General features: G+C 43.3%; 1 protein-coding gene across 1 annotated transcript in view; it reads left to right on the forward strand.

Annotated features, from left to right (window-relative positions):
- LOC115138290 (uncharacterized) overlaps positions 1 to 9,160 on the forward strand; it is a 37,074-nt gene extending 27,914 nt beyond the window's left edge. Inside the window, exons 10-11 of the mRNA XM_029674987.2 lie at positions 4,184 to 4,311; positions 6,845 to 9,160. The gene's annotated coding sequence lies outside the window, so the exon portion shown is untranslated. The remainder of the gene's footprint in view (positions 1 to 4,183; positions 4,312 to 6,844) is intronic.
- The last annotated feature ends 12,884 nt before the right edge of the window (positions 9,161 to 22,044 follow it).

Consider the following 22,044-nt stretch of genomic DNA (forward strand, 5'->3'; position numbering starts at 1 on the left):
ATGCCGGCAGCAAGAGGGCAGATGACAAATACGGTGGCTGGCTAAGTAAGTTATTCTTACTGCAAGCCACCTCGCTAGCTAACTTTAGATTAACTACTAAAACCCATTTTGTGTATTGCTGACTAACGTTAACATATTACAGTAGGGGGAAATTATAATTATTAGTAAAATCTCTTCTCTTTTTAGTCGTAGATACAGGGCATTCGGAAAGTATTTAGACCCTTTGACTTGTTCCACATTTTGTTATGTTACAGCCTTATTCTAAAATTGATTCAATTCCTTTTTTTCTTCATCAATCTACACACAATACCTCAGAATGACAAAGTGAAAACAGGTTTAAGAAATTTTAGCAAATGTATAAAAAAATACATAAATTCCTTATTTACATAGATATTCAGACCCTTTGCTATGAGACTCGAAATTGAGCTCAGGTGCATCCTGTTTCCATTGATCATCCTTGGGATGTTTCTACAACTTGATTGGAGTCCACCTGTGGTAAATTAAATTGATTGGACATGATTTGGAAAGGCACACAGCTGTCTACATAAGGTCCCACAGTTGACAGTGCATGCCAGAGCAAAAACCAAGGCATGAGGTGGAAAGAATTGTCTGTAGAGCTCCGAGACAGGATTGTGTCGAGGCACAGATCTGGGGAAGGGTACCAAAAAATGTCTGCAGCATTGATAGTCCCCAAGAACACAGTGACCTCTATCATTCTTAAATGGAAGAATTTTGGAACCACCAAGACTCTTCCTAGAGCTGACCGCTCGGCCAAGGTGAGCAATCGGGGGAGAAGGGCCTTGTTCAGTGAGGTGACCAAGAACCTGATGGTCCCTCTGACAGAGCTCTAGAGTTTCTCTGTGGAGATGGGAGAACCTTCCAGAAGGACAACCATCTCTGCAGCACGCCACTAATCAGGCCTTTATCATCTACAGATGCACAATCGAGAGCATCCTGGCGGGCTGTATCACCGCCTGGTACGGCACCTGCTCCGCCCACAACCGTAAGGCTCTCCAGAGGGTAGTGAGGTCTGCACAACGCATCACCGGGGGCAAACTACCTGCCCTCCAGGACACCTACACCACCCGATGTCACAGGAAGGCCATAAAGATCATCAAGGACAACAACCACCCGAGCCACTGCCTGTTCACCCTGCTATCATCCAGAAGGCGAGGTCAGTACAGGTGCATCAAAGCTGGGACCGAGAGACTGAAAAACAGCTTCTATCTCAAAGGCCATCAGACTGTTAAACAGCCACCACTAACATTGAGTGGCTGCTGCCAACACACTGTCATTGACACTGACCCAACTCCAGCCACTTTAATAATGGGAATTGATGGGAAATGATGTAAATATATCACTAGCCACTTTAAACAATGCTACCTTATATAATGTTACTTACCCTACATTATTCATCTCATATGCATACGAATATACTGTACTCTAGATCATCGACTGCATCCTTATGTCACTAGCCACTTTAACTATGCCACTTTGTTTACTTTGTCTACATACTCATCTCATATGTATATACTGTACTCGATACCATCTACTGTATGCTGCTCTGTACCATCACTCATTCATATATCCTTATGTACATATTCCTTATCCCCTTACACTGTGTATAAGACAGTAGTTTTGGAATTGTTAGTTAGATTACTTGTTGGTTATCACTGCATTGTCGGAACTAGAAGCACAAGCATTTCGCTACACTCGCATTAACATCTGCTAACCATGTGTATGTGACAAATAAAATTTGATTTGATTTTGATTTGATTTATAGTACAGTAGAGTGGTCAGGCGGAAGCCACTCCTCAGTAAAAGGCACATGACTTTGCCAAAGGCACCTAAAGGACTCTTAGACCCCGAGATTCGCTGGTCTGATGAATCCAAGGTCGAACTCTGGCCAAGTCTGGACGTGACAGTGAAACATGGTGGCAGCATCATGCTGTGGGGATGTTTTTCAGTGGCAGGGATTGGAAGACTAGTCAGGATCGAGGGAAAGGTGAATGGAGCAAAGTACAGAGAGATACTTGATGAAAACCTGCTCCAAAGTGCTCAGGACTTAGGATTGGAGCAAACGTTCGCCTTCCAACAGAACAACAACCCTAAACACACAGCCAAGACAGCACAGGTGTCTCTGAATGTCCTTGAGTGGCCCAGCCAGAGCCCGGACTCTCTATCTGGAGAGACCTGAAAATAGCTGTGCAGCGATGCTTCCATTCAACTTGACAGAGCTCGAGAGGATCTGCAGAGAAGAATTGGAGAAACTCCACAAATACAGGTCTGTAGAGCTTGTACCGTCATACCCAAGAAAACTCGAGGCTGTAATCACTGCCAAAGGTGCTTCAACAAAGTACTGAGTAAAGTGTCTGAATACTTAAGTAACTGTTTTAAATACATTTGCAAAAAATTATTTTTGCTTTGTCATTATGGGGTATTGTGTGTAGATTGATAAGGGGAGAAAAAAATGTAATCCATTTTAGCAGGACAGCGGAGTCAATCACCACCTTCCGGAGACACCTGAAACCCCACCTCTTTAAGGAATACCTAGGATAGGATAAAGTAATCCTTCTCACCCCCCTTAAAAGATTTAGATGCACTATTGTAAAGTGGCTGCTCCACTGGATGTCATAAGGTGAATGCACCAATTTGTAAGTCGCTCTGGATAAGAGCGTCTGCTAAATTACTTAAATGTAAATGTAAATGTAGCATACGGCTGTAACGTAACAGAATGTGGAGAAAGCCAAGGGGACTAAATCATTTCTGAATGCACTGTATGTTTACTAAACAGCAAGCTACAATGTTACAACCAAGGGCTGGAACAGAAATTATTTTTAATCGTTTTGTTCCACTGTTCCGACCAGCAAATTAATGTTCAGAATCGGTTCAAACCCCAAAAAAGAATGGTTTATATATTTCCTTTCTGCTCCTTTTTAAACCTGTGTAATCAACATTACATTACTTCACCAATGGATAGAGCAGCTTGCAATTGAGTGGGAAAGCTATGCGCATGCATTGGACAGACAAGTGTAGTGTAGGGTGCGACATGGAACTGACATTTTGCGTGTGAGGAGAGTGCTGGGCAACTTGTTGTTATGACATGCATTATCTGAATTAGGCCCATGGAATTATACCTACGGAGGAGCGTTTCTCTGAATGTCTTTGAACTTTAGAGAGTTGCCTTAACTAATGTTGGACAAGAGCTAACCCTTGATCATGACTCACATTTCCATTACATTACACAGAATGCCACCTAGAGTTCTTGAGAACTAGACCAGAGCTACCTTAGCTAGCTAACAAGCTTGTGTGTGCAGAGCGGCACCAGAATTAAAATGAAAACACATCTTACCTTTTGTAGTTAATACATCCAATGTGAAACGTGATAACTAATAGTATCCTTAACTAGCATTGAAAATGTTTATCCATTCTCTAATTAAAAATCTCTCTCCCTAATTTCTGAATCACGCCTGTAATGTCATTAGCTACAGTAGACTATGCATGCTTCGGAGGGAGGGGAAGGGGCAGATAGACACACACCAACTATGGAAGACACACCAACTATGGAAGTCTGTTCGGGTCGTTGCGAATCAAAAACATACAGGTTAAATAACCCTATTTGACCCGTCAAATAACACTGGACTGACTAACTGACACTGGAAAACGTTTCTGAGTGACTGTGGGGGCTTTGCATTGGCTCTTTGTTGCATTTTTTTGTGGGACTGGAATAAAAATGCCCGGAATGTAAAATAAAAGTTATTATCTGGTTCCCATGCTTTTAAAATAATGGTTATGTTCTGGAACCGTATAGATCACTTTCGTTCTTGGTTCTAGTTTTGTTGCTCTAAAAATTTCATTATTTTCCAGTTTTACTGAACCAGTTACAACACCTGGTTACAACCAGTCACCTAAAGCTAGGTTTACCAGCAAATGTTAGCACATGACTGGAGTTGTCTAGCTAATTAGCCTGGTGCCTGCTAACTTGTTATTGTTTTCTTTCTATTAGGCTAGATATTGTTCTAAATGTAATCTCTGTGCCTGTGCACATGTATGCATGTTCAATTAGTCTACGCTAATGTTGATGTTATGCTGGTACAGTTTGGTACAATACCGTTTAGTGCCTGGGATTCTTCCTGAAGATGGCACGTAACAGAATGAATTTGTCTGTGTGTTATTGTATCAGAACCGTATCCTGTGAACTGTATCTCTCTTGATGGATTGGACATTATGCTGGATTTGAAGCAGAAGATGACTCAAGGGGAGCTGAATGGCAGTTTGATCATGACAACACTCCTCCCACAGGCTGTGCAAGTATTCCCTGAACTTTACATACTGTATCTTACTGTATGTTTCTTTGTGAATGGCAATTTGATCATGAGCACCTCTCCCATCATTTGGTGATCACCAGTTCTCATGGCTACAAATTGTGATTTAACTTGTTGAATCTAGTTTTTTTTTTAAATATATTTTTAAATAACGTTCCCAAAGTAAACGGGCTACTTTTCAGGACCAGAAAATAGAATATGCATATAATTGACAGCTTAGGATAGAAAACACAATAAAGCTTCCAAAACTGTAAAGATATTGTCTGTGAGTATAACAGAACTGATATTGCAGGCAAAAGAATGAGAAAAATTCCAATCAGGAACGCAGCGGTTTCTAAATAAGAGTCCCTTCCTATGCTTCTGTAATGGATGTGAAACGGCTAGCTTAGTTAGCGGTGCGCGCTAAATAGCGTTTCAATCAGTGACGTCACTTGCTCTGAGACCTTGAAGTAGTAGGTCCCCTTGCTCTGCAAGGGCCGCGGCTTTTGTGGAGCGATGGGTAACGATGCTTCGAAGGTGACTGTTGTTGATGTGTGCAGAGGGTCCCTGGTTCGCGCCTGGGTATGGGCGAGGGGACGGTTTAAAGTTATACTGTTACACTTCCCTATTGAGCAGTGAATGGGATATCAACGATAACTTTTTCTATGGCTTCCTTAATGTGTCTAGTATCACAAGACATAGTTTCAGGATTTTATTTTGAAAAATGAGCCTGAGCGACAACATTGCGTCAGTGTCCACCTGATGGCGCTTTGTCTATTTCTCGCACATTTTTCCACCCGGTCTTACTGAAAAAAGCTCTGTCCAGGTTGATATATTATCGAATAAATATTTGAAAAACACCTTGAGGATTGATTATAAACTACGTTTGCCATGTTTCTGTCGGTATTATGGAGTTAATTTGGAATATTTTTCCGCGTTGTCGTGACCGCAATTTACGGTCGTTTTTCTCAGCCAAACGGAGCTATTTTTGTCTAAAAAAATATATATATATGGAAAAAAGGAACATTTGCTCTCTAACTGGGAGTCTCCTGAGTGAAAACATCTGAAGCTCATCAAAGGTAAATTATTTAATTTGATTGCTTTTCTGATTTTCGTGACCAGATTGCCTGCTGCTAGCTAGGCATAATGCTATGCTAGGCTATCGATAAAGTTACACAAATGCTTGTCTTGCTTTGGCTGTAAAGCATATTTTCAAAATCTGAGATGACAGGGTGATTAACAAAAGGCCGTTTGAATATATTTCACTTGTGATTTCATGAATATGAATATTTTCTAGTAAGATTTATTTGTCCGTCGCGTTATTCTACTTAGTGTCAGTTGATGACAATTCTCCCGGATCCGGGATGGGTAGTTACAAGAAATTTCTTGATGCACCCATCCTGTTAGCGGGATCATTTTCGTCAACATCCGCTGAATTGCAGAGCGCCAAATTCAAATTAAATTACTAAAAATATTACATTTTCATGAAATCACAAGTGCAATATAGCAAAAATACAGCTTAGCTTGTTAATCGACCTGGCGTGTCGGATTTCAAAAAAGCTTTTCGGTGAAAGCCTACCAAACGTTTATGTAAGGACATCTCTCTCAGCGGACAAAACATTAAACAGCTAGCAGCCAAGTAAATTGGTCACGAAAGTCAGAAAAGCAATAAAATGAATCGCTTACCTTTGATGATCTTCGGATGTTTGCACTCACGAGACTCCCAGTTACACAATAAATGTTCCTTTTGATTAAAGATTATTTTATATCCAAAATACCTATATTTGGTTGGCATGTTCAGAAATCCACAGGCTCGAGTGGTCACGACCGGGCAGACACAAATTCCAAATAGTATCCGTAAAGTTCGTAGAAACATGTCAAACGTTTTTTATAATCAATCCTCAGGTTTTTACAATATATAATCGATAATATTTCTTCAAAAGGAGAGAGAGAGAAAATGTCTGCTCCAAGCTGTTGCGCATGCAAAACGCTGCTGGCACATAGATCTTGTGATCTTTCTCGCTAATTTTTCAAAATAAAAGCCTGAAACTATGTCTAAAGACTGTTCACACCATGTGGAAGCCATAGGAAAAGGAATCTGGTTGATATCCCTTTAAATGGAGCGAAGGCAGGCAATGGAACAGAGAGCTTTCAGAAAAAACAGCACTTCTGGGTTGGATTTTCCTCAGGTTTTCGCCTGCAATATCAGTTCTGTTATACTCGTAGACAATATTTTGACAGTTTTGGAAACTTTAGAGTGTTTTCAGTCCTAATCTGACAATTATATGCATATTCTAGATTCTGGGCCTGAGAAATAGACTGTTTCATTTGGGTACGTTTTTCATCCAAACATCAAACCCTCTACACTCAACAGGTTAACCAATTGGGACTATTTTGTGTACGTCCATTACATGAAATCCAAATAAAAATACATTTAAATGACAGGTTCTAATGCAACAAAATAGGAAAAACATGAAGGGTGATGAATACTTTTGGCAAATCTTACCATGACCATCTTGTTGCTCCTCTCCTATAGGCAGAAACTAAAACAGGAAGCTCCCGTGCTTATGGTCTAGCCAACACTGTTCTAACCAATCGGATTCCACGCTTCAAGATTGCTTCGATCACATGGACTGGGATATGTTCCGGGTAGCCACAGATAATAACATTGACGTATACGTTGATTCGGTGAGCGAGTTTATAAGGAAGTGTATAGGAGATGTTGTACCCATCGTGACTATTAAAACCTTCCCTAACCAGAAACTGTGGATTGATGGCAGCATCCGCGCAAAACTTAACACGTACTACTGCATTTAAACATGCCGAGGTGACTGGAAATATGGCCGAGTACAAACAGTGTAGTTATTCCCTCCGTAAGGCAATCAAACAAGCAAAGTGTCAGTATAGAGACAAAGTAGAGTTGCAAATCAACGGCTCAAACACGAGACTGTGGCAGGGTCTACAGACAATCACCAATTACAAAAAGAAAACCAGCCCCTTTTTGCTTCCCGACAAATTAAAAAATTCTTTGCGCGCTTAGACGACAATATAGTGCCACCGACGCGGCCCGCTACCAAAGACTGTGGGCTCTCCTTCTCCATGGCCGACGTGAGCAAAACGTTTAAACATGTTAACCCTCGCAAGGCTGCCAACCCAGATGGCTTCCCTAGCTGCGTCCTCAGGAGCATGCGCAGACCAGCTGGTTGGTGTATTTACGGACATATTCAATCAATCCCTATCCCAGTCTGCTGTCCCCACATGCTTCAAGATGGCCACCATTGTGGAAAGCTAAGGTAACTGAACTAAATGACTATCGCCCTGTAGCACTCACTTCTTTTATCATGAAGTGCTTGAGAGACTAGTCAAGGATCATATCACCTCCACCCTACCTGTCACCCTAGACCCACTTCAATTTGCTTACCAAACTCATCATTAAGCTTGAGACCCTGGGTCTCGACCCCGGCCTGTGCAACTGGGTCTTGGACTTCCTGACAGGCCGCTCCCAGGTGGTGAGGGTAGGAAACAATATCTCCACTCCGCTGATCCTCAACACTGGGGCCCCACAAGGGTGTGTTCTCAGCCCCCTCCTGTACTCCTGTTCATCCACGACTGCGTGGCCACGCACACCTCCAACTCAATCATCAAGTTTGCGGACGACACAACAGTGGTAGGCTTGATTACCAACAACGACGAGACGGCCTACAGGGAGGTGAGGGCCCTCAGAGTGTGGTGTCAGGAAAATAACCTCACACTCAACGTTAACAAAACTAAGGAGATGATTGTGGACTTCAGGAAACAGCAGAGGGAACACCCCCTATCCACATCGATGGAACAGTAGTGGAGAGGGTAGTAAGTTTTAAGTTCCTTGGCATACACATCACAGACAAACTGAAATGGTCCACCCACACAGACAGCATCGTGAAGAAGGCGCAGCCGCGCCTCTTCAACCTCAGGAGGCTGAAGAAATTCAGCTTGTCACCAAAAGCACTCACAAACTTCTACAGATGCACAATCGAGAGCATCCTGTCGGGCTGTATCACCGCCTGTTACGGCAACTGCTCCGCCCACAACCGTAAGGCTCTCCAGAGGGTAGTGAGGTCTGCACAACGCATCACCGGGGGCAAACTACCTGCCCTCCAGGACACCTACACCACCCGATGTCCCAGGAAGGACATAAAGATCATCAAGGACAACAACCACCCGAGCCACTGCCTGTTCACCCCGCTATCATCCAGAAGGCGAGGTCAGTACAGGTGCATCAAAGCTGGGACCGAGAGACTGAAAAACAGCTTTTATCTCAAGGCCATCAGACTGTTAAACAGCCACCACTAACATTGAGTGGCTGCTGCCAACACACTGACTCAACTCCAGCCACTTTAATAATGGGAATTGATGGGAAATGTTGTAAAATATATCACTAGCCACTTTAAACAATGCCACCTAATATAATGTTTACATACCCTACATTATTCATCTCATATATATATACTGTACTCTATATCATCTACTGCATCCTTGTAATACATGTATCACTAGCCACTTTAACTATGCCACTTTGTTTACATACTCATCTCATATGTATATACTGCACTCAATACCATCTACTGTATCTTGCCTATGCCGCTCTGTACCATCACTCATTCATATATCTTTATGTACATATTCTTTATCCCCTTACACTTGTGTCTATAAGGTAGTAGTTTTGGAATTGTTAGCTAGATTACCTGTTAGATACTGCTCCACTGTCGGATCTAGAAGCATAAGCATTTCGCTACAATTGCAATAACATCTGCTAACCATGTGTATTTGACCAATAACATTTGATTTGATTAAAGATTAAGTAAAACATTAACCAAAACATGAGCAAAGTAGAGTTGTGTGAACTTTCTGCATATAGCTAGACTGAATCATGTTTTATCAAATTGGAGAGCCAAGGTGAAACAGTAACAAGTGCACCTTAACCTGTTATGCTGTAAGTAATGTATGTGCAATGAAACTAGCTAGACCCATTCAGGCTGTAACCGTCCAGGTGGAAACTAATATTGCATAGCATTAACATTACAATCAGGGCAACACAGATAAACCGACATGAAAAAGTGTTGGGACCAGCACCACTGTGGAAAATAGGAATGTAGGCTACTGCGTTACTAACGTTAGCTAGAGAGCTAACTATGGCCACATGACTTACTCAAAACCTTTTTTTGTAGCATTTCTCCTGCCGTGTTCGCTAACTGAATTAAATGCCTGGTATTGTCATCAGCCTGTAACAATTTGAACACAAGCCATGGTATTTACAACAAGTAGCAAGCCAAAGTTAAATATGAAGTTGTCACTCAACAGCAAGCAAGTAACCCTGTAGCTAACGTAACTGTTCGAACAGTTATTACTTCTAGTCCTACTATAGCACGTACTGTAGCTAGCTAAAGGCATGGCAGGCAGCAGGCTGCAGATCTCTTTTCAATGATGTAACATAAAAGTTGTGATAATTTTATGGAAAACAAAAACGACTAACATTTGAACACCACCGCAGAAGATTCGCTTTTTGCCATCTTTCAAGTTGTTTTGTTATTTACTTGAAGAGATCTAGGCATTTAAAATATGCTTGATTTTTCAAAATGTCACATACTATTTTAAACCATTTTTTTTTCTCAAATACTCAAACAGCACATTATTTAGGATGCAAGTATGGGTATTTGGACACGGACAGTGTGTGAGAGGAGGAGAGAATCAAATGATTTGATTTGGTTAAATCCTCCGTTAACAGTCGAAGGCTATGTGGTCTCACAAAATACTATTACCGGCAATCAATTTAAATACGTTAGAACCCTTCCCACGGAAACTAATTAGGGGATATAATTTGCCTTTTTGATTCCAAGCACAGCCAACCAGAGAGGGGGTCCAATCTACATTGTGCAGAATGGAACGGGTGAAAACATCAGGAGGTGTTGTTGGACGCAAAGTAACCACGCTTATTGATCCATCAATTTAGACAGCACAGAAGAAGAGAGACTGAGCATGAAAGCAGGAAATGATGCTGTATTAAATGAATGTGGTATTTCATACATGGGAAAACAACAAGAAACGGAAGGATCCCACAGTAGCCATTTTGAATCAGCCAGTCAAAAAGGGTACTTTGGAGATATTCATATGAATCATTTTTATGTTGAATATATTAATGTGATTTTTTTTTTTTTTTCAGAATCTAGACATACTCAATATTTTAAAGCACACTATAAGGAGTATAATGACACCATTATGTTCTGATCTGTATCATTCTTCACCATTTTCAAAAAATGTAAATGTAAAAAGACTGTCAAACATCCTTCCTCTCAATGAAGTTTCTCTGTGAGAATTGCCGGAATAATCAGAGATATCAAAAGTCTTTTTTTAGGGCACGCTGTGATGGAATCGCGCTACGTATACACAGGCCTTGCTCATTAGGAAGGCTTTATGATCTGATTGTATCAGTGTATCAAGTGCAGTTGTTCACAGCCAAATTCTGATATTTTGCCCAATTATTGCCAAATGCTCTAATTTGTCATAAGACCAATAATGGCAAACGATCAGAATTGGGCTGCCTGTGTAAATGCAGCCATATAGGCCTACACTCAGAAGATTGGCTTTAGGGCCTTCTGTTGCATTGACATGATAGAGCTCAATTTTAAATCCCTAAGAAATGATACCTTCCAACCACCCACTGTCTGTGTTCAGTAGATTAGAAACAGTTTGGCGTTTAAGTACATCTATGTTCAAGAAACTAAATCAAATATCCTTTACATGTAAACTGCATCATCTTTTGCCATTCAATGCTACAAGTTACTCACCAGTACCAATAAGTGAGGTGGTCACAGGATGTGACTGACACATTACTGACTCAGAAGAGCAGCAACTAGAGCAGAAATATGCAGGTCGCCATTTCAACCAGTAGATGGCAGCGACTGAATGCTTCTGAGACATTCCCACCACTACCATCAACAGCTAACTACCGTCCACAGCTACAGCAGCCCACCTCACCTTCACGAGCAACAAAGAGCCATCACTGACATCAGTAATAGTAGAGCAGTGACAACGCACGCACGAGCGTGCACGCACACACACACACACACTCAGAGCAACATACAGTACAGTACTAGGTGGAGCTCAGAACTTTCTGACACTACATATCCACCACACTCCCAAGACATTGTCTCATGTCAACAAGCAGCACATGTCACGCCCCGAAACGTCTGGTCGGCCTAATAAAGAGTGTCACAACGCATTCCTGCCCCCTTTGACGCTGCCCTTCACTCGGGATGGAATCAGGTGCCAGTCAAGCATTTCAGCCATCTTGGTTTGTGTCGGTGGCAGCCGCTGCCTCTCCTCTGGGACCCCAGATGGGACTGTATCATGTATGCGCTGCTCGGCGACGGCGGGATATCAACTTCCCATAATCCATTTGGTGTTGCGTGTGGGGAAATGGGATGTCAAGTGTGTTTGTCACATTAATGGGAAACATGTGCAATTGTGACAGACAGGAGGTCTCTATAGTGCGCTCCACTGGCTCGCTCGCACACGCACACACAAACACACACACAAATACACAGATAGAGGGAGCGAGGGAGGGAGGAAAGAGAGGAAGAAAAGAGGTGAGGAAAGGCATTCCAGCTAAGAAAGCATCCAATATTGGCCAATACAAATCAAAACCACAAAAGAAGCCAAGAAAACCCTCCCTTAATCTTCTTCTCATCCCAGCTGCATTTCTTGGATGGAATCTGTCGGCTTTCTTTGAGTACTGAAATAATGATATAAATGCTTCACAAATAATCCTGGCAATCACAGTTTGACACTCTCATATATCGCTATGTTATTGTTGCAAATGTATGTTTGATTTTTTAAATGCATTTTATTGTCTGCATGACATCATCTTACAAATAAACTGTAGTCTCTCGCACTCTCTCTCAAACACGCACACACACACAATTCAATAAAAACAACCTGTTCGGTAGTCTTACAGCACTCTCCTTTTCAGTTGTATCTGTGGTACCACCCACGTTGTGGGGTGGGTGATGTTGAAAGTATCTATCTAGGGTTGGGTGGTAGAGAGGTTTGTGTGTGTGTATGTGTGTGTGTGTGAGAGAGAGGAGAGGTAAAAGGGAGGTACATTACTGTATCATCTCTGCTAGCAAAGAGGGAGTTCCCACATGAATACTTCACTCCCATCCTCCCACTGCGCATGCAGCATGTACACTAGGATAGCACCCCATAGATACAATGGAAAGAAAATGATGAGATTTGTTTGTTATTTGTTATTTTATTCAGATCCACATGAAACATAAAACATGACCTAATATACAATATTAACAGACAAGAACATCTCAAGGACAGAACTTAATACATTTGAAATAAGAAAATATATTTTACCTGTACTGACAAAACACTAAGAAAACAGAGACCTATGCTCTAGGCCTGCACTTAGTAGCATCTATCAATTAGGCCTTCAAAAGAAGACATCTTTCATTGAAAACGTGGGGATTACTTCGTCTCTCATGGCTGGATGGCACAGCTGGATCTGTTGGCTCACATTCACATTCACATTCACACAGGGAACTGCATGAATAGGGTGGAACGTAGCCTAGCGGTTAGAGCATTGGGCCAGTAACAACAAAGGTTGCTAGTTTGAATCCCAGAGCTGACAAGGCTGACAAATCAGTTGATGTACCCTTGAGCAAGGCACTTAACCCTAATTGCTCCAGGGTCGCCGTTGATAATGGCTGACCCTGGGTGTAACCCCACTCTCTGAGGGTGTTAGGGGGAGTTGGAATTCGCTAAATAACTAACAGGACAAATATAAGCACCCACCAACCAATTGTATTAGTATTACTACTACTACACACTATTGGTGTACGTTGAGCCCAACTGACAGTTAAGCAACAGGGTCAAACATCTTGTGTATGTGTGGGGTGTGTGGAGGGTTTTACTGTGTGTGTGTGTGGAATACTACAATTGAGGCCAGAGCAAAAACAACTGAGTAATGATGTGTTTCATCATGTACTGTACAACCAAAATGGCATCCTGAGGCTAGGGGTCAGAGGTTAACATGGATGGAACTCCAGGGTATCCATCATGGAAACAGCGGTCATATCTTTAACCACGTTATGCTTCATTATGGCCCGAGACTTCTCACTCCTTTTGGAACTGACCCCCTCTTTGAAGTTGAATCGTCTCTCTACGTATGTCTCTATACATCCTCCATCGCTCCTCCTCGCTCTCTCGATGCCTCAGCTGTTTTTGCTCTCCCTCTCTGTCTCCCCTCTCTGGACAGAGTTAATCAGGAAATTAAGATCTAATTAAAAGAGACTGCAGAGAGACGTAAGAGCTCTGACAGCTTGTTGTGACTGGAATAGTGGTGTGTATGTGTGTGTGTTTGTGTAATGTTTTCTGTGCATGTCTTGGCCGCGCGCACACACACACACACACACACACACAAAACCCACCACACACTCACACCCCACACATACACAAGATGCTTGACCGTGTTGCATGGCTGTCAGTTGGGCCTCAGCATACACTAATAGCGTGTAGCAGTAGTAATAATAATAATAATAATAATAATAATAATAACACAAACACACAAACATACAATTGTTATTCTCAACAAACAGAGGTGTGGGCGATAGAGAGCATAGGTGACAAACAAAACAATGAAAGTAACAAAATAAACTTTTTACTGTTTGAAACAAACTCGTATAATACACTGCTGTTTCTTCTTGACCAAAGGCTATTTGTCAAACCTGGCACATCAACAGAGATCTCTGCTTGAGTCAATGCAATCCCTCCGCCGGGCGAATTCTACAATCTAAAGCAGCTTGACAGGAAAAATAGAACAACACCTGATTTAATCTCGGAGACCCTTGTCTCCAGAGAGCAATTTCACAACAGGCAAGAGAGAGAGGGGGCTTCGAATCCAAATGAATAAGAAGACATGACAGCGCGCAAAGAGAGAAGGCCACGAAGACAGCATCATGCTCCCGTCGCTCGTCACTCTTATCGCTCTCATCGCTCTTTTCACTTTCGTGGCTCTTGCATTGCCTAGCCATGCTTCGTCCAGAGTGGCTCACCATGTTGTTGCTATCAAGCCGACAGGTAGGTATCAATAGCCAAGTAGGGGTTGGAAGCTATAGTGAACTTAGAATGGTCAATCATGCTGAGGTATTGGAGTATTTGCATAAAGTTCAGCTCACACCCTTTTCACGATCCCTTGCCCATGCTCGCATTGTCCAATGGTCTCCTGCCCACTTCGCTTCTCATCACTTTTCTTCAATTGAAAATTAGTGGATTCCGTTGTTTCATCGCCCAACATTGTACGCAGTTAACACAGGCTGTTATCGCTCTCGTCGCTCTTGATACTCTCATCGCTCTCGTCACTCCCAGACCCTGGGCATCGGATACGGGCAGTTGCGTTTCACATAGTAGGAGAGGATAGGGGGAGGAGTGAGGAGAAGAGGACCTGCTAAAATGGGCCCAGCTGTTCTAGTCCAACTCACTTCCTGTTACACGGGCTAATCCTACTCTGACTTCTTTCAATAAGTAGGGGATTAGCAAGAGATAAAAACGACAAAAAAAAGATTGTTTAGCTGGCCAAGGGGAGGAAGACTGTTTGGCATCTGTGGATCTAGGTAAAGCTCTCTGTTAGCTTATTGCAACTGGCTATGGGTTGTGGATATGGTACACCTGCAATGTGGTATATGTAGTTGTTCATGTGCACGTACACATACAGAGTTTGTATCTTTCATGTGGGAGAGCATACAGGGAGTCGCCCCTGGAGATATACTGGGAACTGGAGATATACTCGGAACTTTGTCACAAATGGCACCCTATTCCCTATGTAATACACTACTTTTGACCAAGTCCTATGGGCCCTGGTCAAATGTAGTGCACTACATAGGGAATAGGGTGCCATTTGCAACACAAACTTGCTGTCTCCTCACTGTTTCTCCTCGGGGCAAATCAGCCTCCAATTCATTCATGTGTTGGGAGAGAAGGAGAGGAGTGTCAACCTGTATGCCAGGTGAAAAGCCTATGTTTCCCAGCACGCTCATGGCTTCTGTGTAGGCAGAGTAGGCCAGCAGGCCCGGTTGTATTATGGAGAATAAAAGCAGACCAGCAGGCCTGGTTGTTCCCCTGGGCACCCCATCGGCATACTCCCGAATTGGAGCGGTAGTCCTGGACAGACTTGGGATGGGAGTGAAGGAGGGATTCAGTACAGTAGAGAAGGAGCTAGGGAGAGTGAGAAAGGGAAAGCGGGAGGGAGGGATTCAATGTACAGTAGAAAGCAAAGGAGGGAGAGACAAATTGGGAGGGAGGGAGAGAGAGAGAGGGAGAGCGATCTCACGGGATATGTCATTTCTCCTCCTTCTTTGTCTCTTGTTTTATTCATCCTTTATTCTCTTGCAAGTAGCTGTCTGGTTTTCTCTGTCGGTTTCGCTCTTGCCAACAACACACATCAACAGTAGACATGTGCACTGAAACAAAAACACTAATAAACACATACACGGTAAAACAAACATGGTAACACATACACACACACACACTCACACACAGATACCAATCTCTTATACATAGTAATAAGGGAGCTCCTGCAAGCCCAAAGCACACAATCAGTATAGGTGGAAGGTGTCCAAAATAATATTACCCTTGATTTAGAGGCCATTTAAGATGCATTAGCTCCTCAGTAATTATGAGAAACTCAATTATAACAATCCTCTGAAGACTAGAACAAAACTGGAGGGCTTAGGTTTTTAAGCAATGGTGTTACAAAACCAAGAACTAGCCTACTGATTTGTTATGCACTCATGGGGTGGATTGCAATAAACGGGCAGAACCTGAAGCTAGCTCAAAAAAAAGAAAATCTGTCAAGTTTTTAGGCCATATCGTCACGGCAGAGGGCATTGCAACCGACCCAGGAAAAGTGTCTGCAATCAACGACATCACAGCAGCTGACCTGATGGAAAATGGTCTAAAACCTTGACAGATTTTCTGAGGAGGTAACATTTTTTTTGAGCTAGCTTCAGGTTGTGTTCCTTAAGGCGGGAAATCACCATTTCAAGACAGTCCAGGGCTTCCTGCTCACTCTTCTCGAAAACCAGGGGATCATCCAAGTAGCACAGGAGGGACAAGTAGTTCTGGTCGCCGAAGATCGAGGTCATCATTCTGGCGAATGTTGCTGGGCTGTTACATAACCCCTGAGCCATTCTGTTGTACTCAAATGAACCTGTGGGTGTTGTGCACGCTGTGTAATTGCGGTCAGCTTCATGTATGGGGATGTTGTAGAATCCCGAAGTCAAATCCATAGTACTGAAGAAGCAGTTCCCTCCAAAATCAGTGAGAGCATCGGCTTGATGGGGCAATGGGTATGCATCTTTCTCTGTCCTCTGGTTCAACTATCTGAAATCACTTCCAAACCAGGACAAGGGGGAGGCCCACTCACTACTGGACTTTCGGATGATTCCCCACTCCTCCATTACCTCCAACGTCTGCCTCAGTTTCTGGTAGTCAGATGGAGAGATCCTCCTGTATGGCAGCCTGAAAGGCTTTTCATCTTTGAGTCGGATACGGTGGATGACGTTCTTCGCTTCTACACAGTCAAGTCGGTCCCTGGAGAAGATGCCTTCATACTGAGGAATAAGGTCCACTAGTTTTCCTTTCCACATATCAGACACTTCACAGGACTCTATGTCATCTTCTGTTAAGCCCAACTCTTCCAACTTTTGTAGATACACCTTTGTCCTTTTTCCACTAACTGAACATTCTTTCCCAACTTGGGGTGACATTCTGAAGAGCAGACTGGACCTTACTGGAGTTCTCAGCATGGCTGGAATAGAGCTCTAGGTCTTCTAGGGCTAGGCATGGGTGAACATCAGCCAACTTGGAGAACAATAGGGTGGTCCAACATGTAGATCACTTTCATGGGGACCCACTTTCACCCGTCAAAGGACATACAGTGCGTCCTACTAGTACACTTCTTGGTGCAGATCGTGCTGTAGTGGCCTCTATGACTACAGTACTACCAACTGATAGCAGCACCTTTCCTTTCAGTTTTCCCCAGACCAAATGTTCATGTTGAGGCATGAGAGTCACATTCTGCTTGAGCATTACAGTTCCCACTTTGTCTGGTATTTTGTCACCGTGCCAGCGGTTCATGTTGGCTAGCATGCTGAGTAAAAGTCCATGTGAATCTCCTTTGGCAGGTTTGGAGAGGCTATCCCAATACCACTTTGTTTTCTTAACCCGTTGCATTATGTGTTTTATGGCGTTCGATCCAACTATCATATCGTCTGTCTGTCCAGGTACAACTAAAACAGACACTGCCATCTTGCAATCTAAAAGATCAATGTTCAAGTCATATTCATACTTAGGCTGTGCCTGGTTGCCCCCGTAGCCTACAATAACTACTTGAGTTGGCTTTCTAGACTCATTACATCTCAGAAGTGTGTCTTCAGCTGACTCACTCAACGTGCAGGTCATAGACCCACTATCTATCAGAGCTTGAAGTTCTACAATTTCTTGCACCATTACTGGATCATAGAAAAGACTGTCAATACTCTCTATTTTCGGATAAATCGCCTCGGCTTTCATTGTGTTTCCAGTCCTTATATCCGTGATGTTCGCCCACACTGCCCCCCTCTTGGTGTGAGCATGTTAGTTTAGCGGGCCCAGGGGGAGCCTCGGCAGTTGCCTCTCCAACTTGTTTTCTTGCTGGACATTCAATGCCTCTGTGGCCTGTCCTGTGACACTTGAAGCATAAGCCCTCCTTAAAGCAGTGCGACTGAGTTGAATGGTCTGAGGCCTTACAAATTCTACAGGGACCAGCAGCTGTATTCGTTTGTGGCGTTCTGGCCGAAGTTCTCCTTTGATTCTGTTCCTGAGTTGACAGGAGCTTTTCCAGGAGAGAAATCACTTTGTTCAATGAAGCCTGATCACTGTTAGTGGGCGTGGCTGAATTATCATGACCGACTGCTTCTGGTTGAGTCATACACCAAGCATCGGGGGTCATCACAACTTCTACCTTGGCATTACTTTGCGCCCTGTGTCTGGCTGACTGTTTGTCTCTGTGATGGCTGTCAATCACTGCCTGCAAATCTCCCAACGGTCCAATTTTCAATAGGCATGCACCTAAGAGCGGCATGCAGTGCTGGATCAAGGCAGTGCTTAACAAACATCATGGTCACCTCATGACCTGGATCATCCACTCTTTTTCCCTGTCTTTGCAAGCATTCATTGGCAAGGTCAATTGCTTTGTTCAGTCTAACCCAATAATCCAAGCAGCTCTCCGACTGTCTTGGAAAGGTTTCATAGAAGTATCCTAATGCAATTGTGCTTCTCCAAAGTGCTGCCTCAAGATATTGTATATGATTTCAGGGTCTCTGCTTATGTTAACGAGAGGGTTTCCACGGAGTCCAATTCTGACTATGTCTTTAGCCCACCCCAAAGGTCTATCCTGTATCTCTTGCCCCTGTTCTGATATACTGCATCCCTTCTTTTTCAAGTAAGCTTGCATAAGTTCTTGCCATTCAGTCACTGTGCACCGGTCTGTGTGATCACCCCGGAAGTGGGGTGGTTCTCTGACGTCTGACTTCAGAATTAGGTTGACCTTTGACCAATCAGGTATTTCTACTATTGGTTGGGGAGGGGGAGTGCTTGCACCAGCCCCTGCTAGACTAGCGGCAATTGATTTCCTATTTCACTGCCCAGTTGTTTGACTAACTCTGCTAGGGCTTGCAATTGGGTTCGGTTTTCATTTACACCCCCTACTAGGCTTTCTGGGACTCTTCACTGTTATCGTTGCCTGATTGGCTACTGCTAACATGCTCTGGTTGGCTACTGCTAACACTTGGCACTCTAGTATCGACTGCTGGGTATCTAAGAGGACTGGCTCTAGCACTATGTTCCACCATACTGGCCAACTGAGCCCCCCGCCCCACCCCAGTGGCAATACCTTGTGGACCTCTCACAGTAACACCAACCGGAGTAACATGTACATTGTTATCCCCAACACCTGATATGTCTTCTCTCTCCTGTTCTGTAATCTCATACAACTGAGGTGTACGCAACATATTGTCCAAAGTTCACCTTGCCCTCAAATGTTCTAAACGTGTGATGTTGATCCAGTTCTGTGTAGGGGTCCCCCTGCGATCTGCTGCAGCTGACCTGTTGATCCGCTTCTTTTTTCACCCCACTTTTGACCTCCTCCTTTTTCCGCAGCAACCAGTGATCCGGGTCAACAGCATCAACGTAACAGTCTCTGATGTACCACAGGAGAACCAAGAAATGAAGAGCGACACCACGGCTGTCTTTTAGGCTTTTATGTTGATCTGCAATAGTATTGTGAAAAGGCAGGACTGGAACACATCAATCTCCAACGCACCATCTGACAAGTTGTTCTTTCTCTCTCAGTGTTTTCTCGGACTCACACAAGCACACTCATACATAAAGCCATAATGTATACTATAAAATAATAACTAGTCCCTAATAGAAAGAATGTATCATCTTAATTATTAGACAATAGAACCATACCTGCAATAGTAGTGTGAAAAGACAGGGCAGGAACACATCAGTCCCCAATGCACCATCTGACAAGTTGTTCTACACAGGACCATGAAGAAAGGTAAAACACATATCCTGTCTCACATCTCCAATACATTGCTAGGTGCTTTCAGTGTTGACAGTACCAAAATACAACAACTCATGTACAAAAACACTGCAACATAAACAACATAAAGTTACAACGTGAAATTGCCTCTATTCCATTCAGACCGTAGAGGACCAAACTACATCTCCCATAATGCAACGCCAGCACCAGCCGGCAACTCAGCTAACCGTCTGCATCACAAAACGGCATGCTAGCTAGCAACAGCAGCACTTTTAGCACTCTGGAAACTATATTAATAACAACAATAAAACTCTGAAGGTTACATGATTCAATAGTCTCACACTCCCTTATAACAATATATACAGCATTAACTTGGGATGTTTTATTTATTTCACGTTATGGACTTCTACAAAGGAGTAATCTGCAACACATACCTTTCTCTCTGTGTTTTCTGGGACTGTGGAGAACGGGAGCTACGGGTAGTACCAGGGTGTTAGTAGGTGACGCAAACACCCAGATGAAATAAAATACATTTAATGAAACAAAACCCGAAGATGTTAACATCATTCAGCTACTGTAGCTGCCTACCTAACATCAACAGGCAGCACCAGTAGCGCAACAATTAAAAATAGACACCAAAAGTAAAGTTCCTGGCGATCATAGCGATCTGACTCCCCCCTTCTGTCTGAACATGGAATATTCCTGTTCGCGGGCTTTGGCCACTGACGCTCAACCTGGTTGTTCTGTTCTGCATTGTGTACTATTCTAATAATTTGAAGTTTGATGGAATAACCATTTGAACTCTACTACATTTAACCACATTCACTATTCAGACTTGAGATAAATTGACTTAATATGGACTTACAGGGATAGTTCAGGATTTTGGCAATTAACCCCTTCTATCTACTTTCCACAAGTCCTATGAACTCGTGGATTCCATTTTTGTCTCTGTGTGTAGTTTAAAGGAAGTTGCTAACTAGCGTCAGCGCAATTGCTAACCATGGGAATAGATAGCATATTAGCTGTCCCTACAGACTTCAAGTCATTGCTCTAATGCCAGTTATCATTGGCCCGCGAAACTAACTCTAACTTCCTTCATACTGGATGCAGAGACATAACAATGGTATCCACGAGTTCATCTGACTCTGGGGAAGTAGATACATCCCATACTATCCTTTAAGTCAATAAAGCATAAAAAATGAATCTCAAGTCTGACTATGCAGAGTGTAAAGCCACAGAGATTGGGATATATAGGCCAGAAGGGGTGGCTGTGTTTTCTAACCTGGCAGCAGAAGGCATGTGTGGCATTTGCCTGCTTTCGCGTGGGCGCCCGTGGGTCATGAGGGGTATTGCTGTGCCCCTCCCCACATTCTGGGCCAGATGGTGACCAGGAATGGTGCTGACTGTCCCCCTACCGCTGGTGACGTCATCCCCCGGGACCATACTAGCAGATCAACAGGGGAGAGAGAGAGAGAGAGTGAGAGAATGAGAGTGCCTGCAAAGGAAGGCAGAGGGAGCCATTGGGCTTTGGTATAGCCTTAACTTGGCAGTCATAAGCCATTGGAGTAGACCATGTAATCTTTATTTAACTAGGCAAGTCAGTTAAGAACAAATTGTTATTTACAATGATGGCCTACCCCGGCCAAACCCGGACAACGCTGGGCCAATTGTGCGCCGCCCTATGGGACTCCCGAACACAGCCAGATGTGATGCAGCCTGGATTCGAACCAGGGACTGTAGTGACACCTCTTGTACTGAGATGCAATCTTAGACCGCTGCGCTACTCGGGAGCCCATAATTGAAACCTAAAATGCTTTACAGTCAAGGAGGGATGACCTTAACTCAAAACTCTTGTGTCAGGAGAGTACCAGGATCCCAAAACCAAAATTGGGCGGATACCTAGAAAATTGTTTATGTATGGCCCCAGAGAATCAACAATCAAAACTGTTTGCTTGCCTCATTGGTTACATCTTAGCATTAACACCATGGAGTGTAAACCAATGAGGTAGGGGTTAGCATGCTGTATATTTATACCATCCCCTTAATTTGCCCTATGTGACTTGCTCCTCAGTGAATTGAGGCATGTCACTGAACTGTAGCATCATGTAGACA

Source organism: Oncorhynchus nerka, linkage group LG12 (assembly GCF_034236695.1).
Source record: "Oncorhynchus nerka isolate Pitt River linkage group LG12, Oner_Uvic_2.0, whole genome shotgun sequence".
In the NCBI taxonomy this organism is placed as follows: Eukaryota; Metazoa; Chordata; class Actinopteri; order Salmoniformes; family Salmonidae; genus Oncorhynchus; species Oncorhynchus nerka.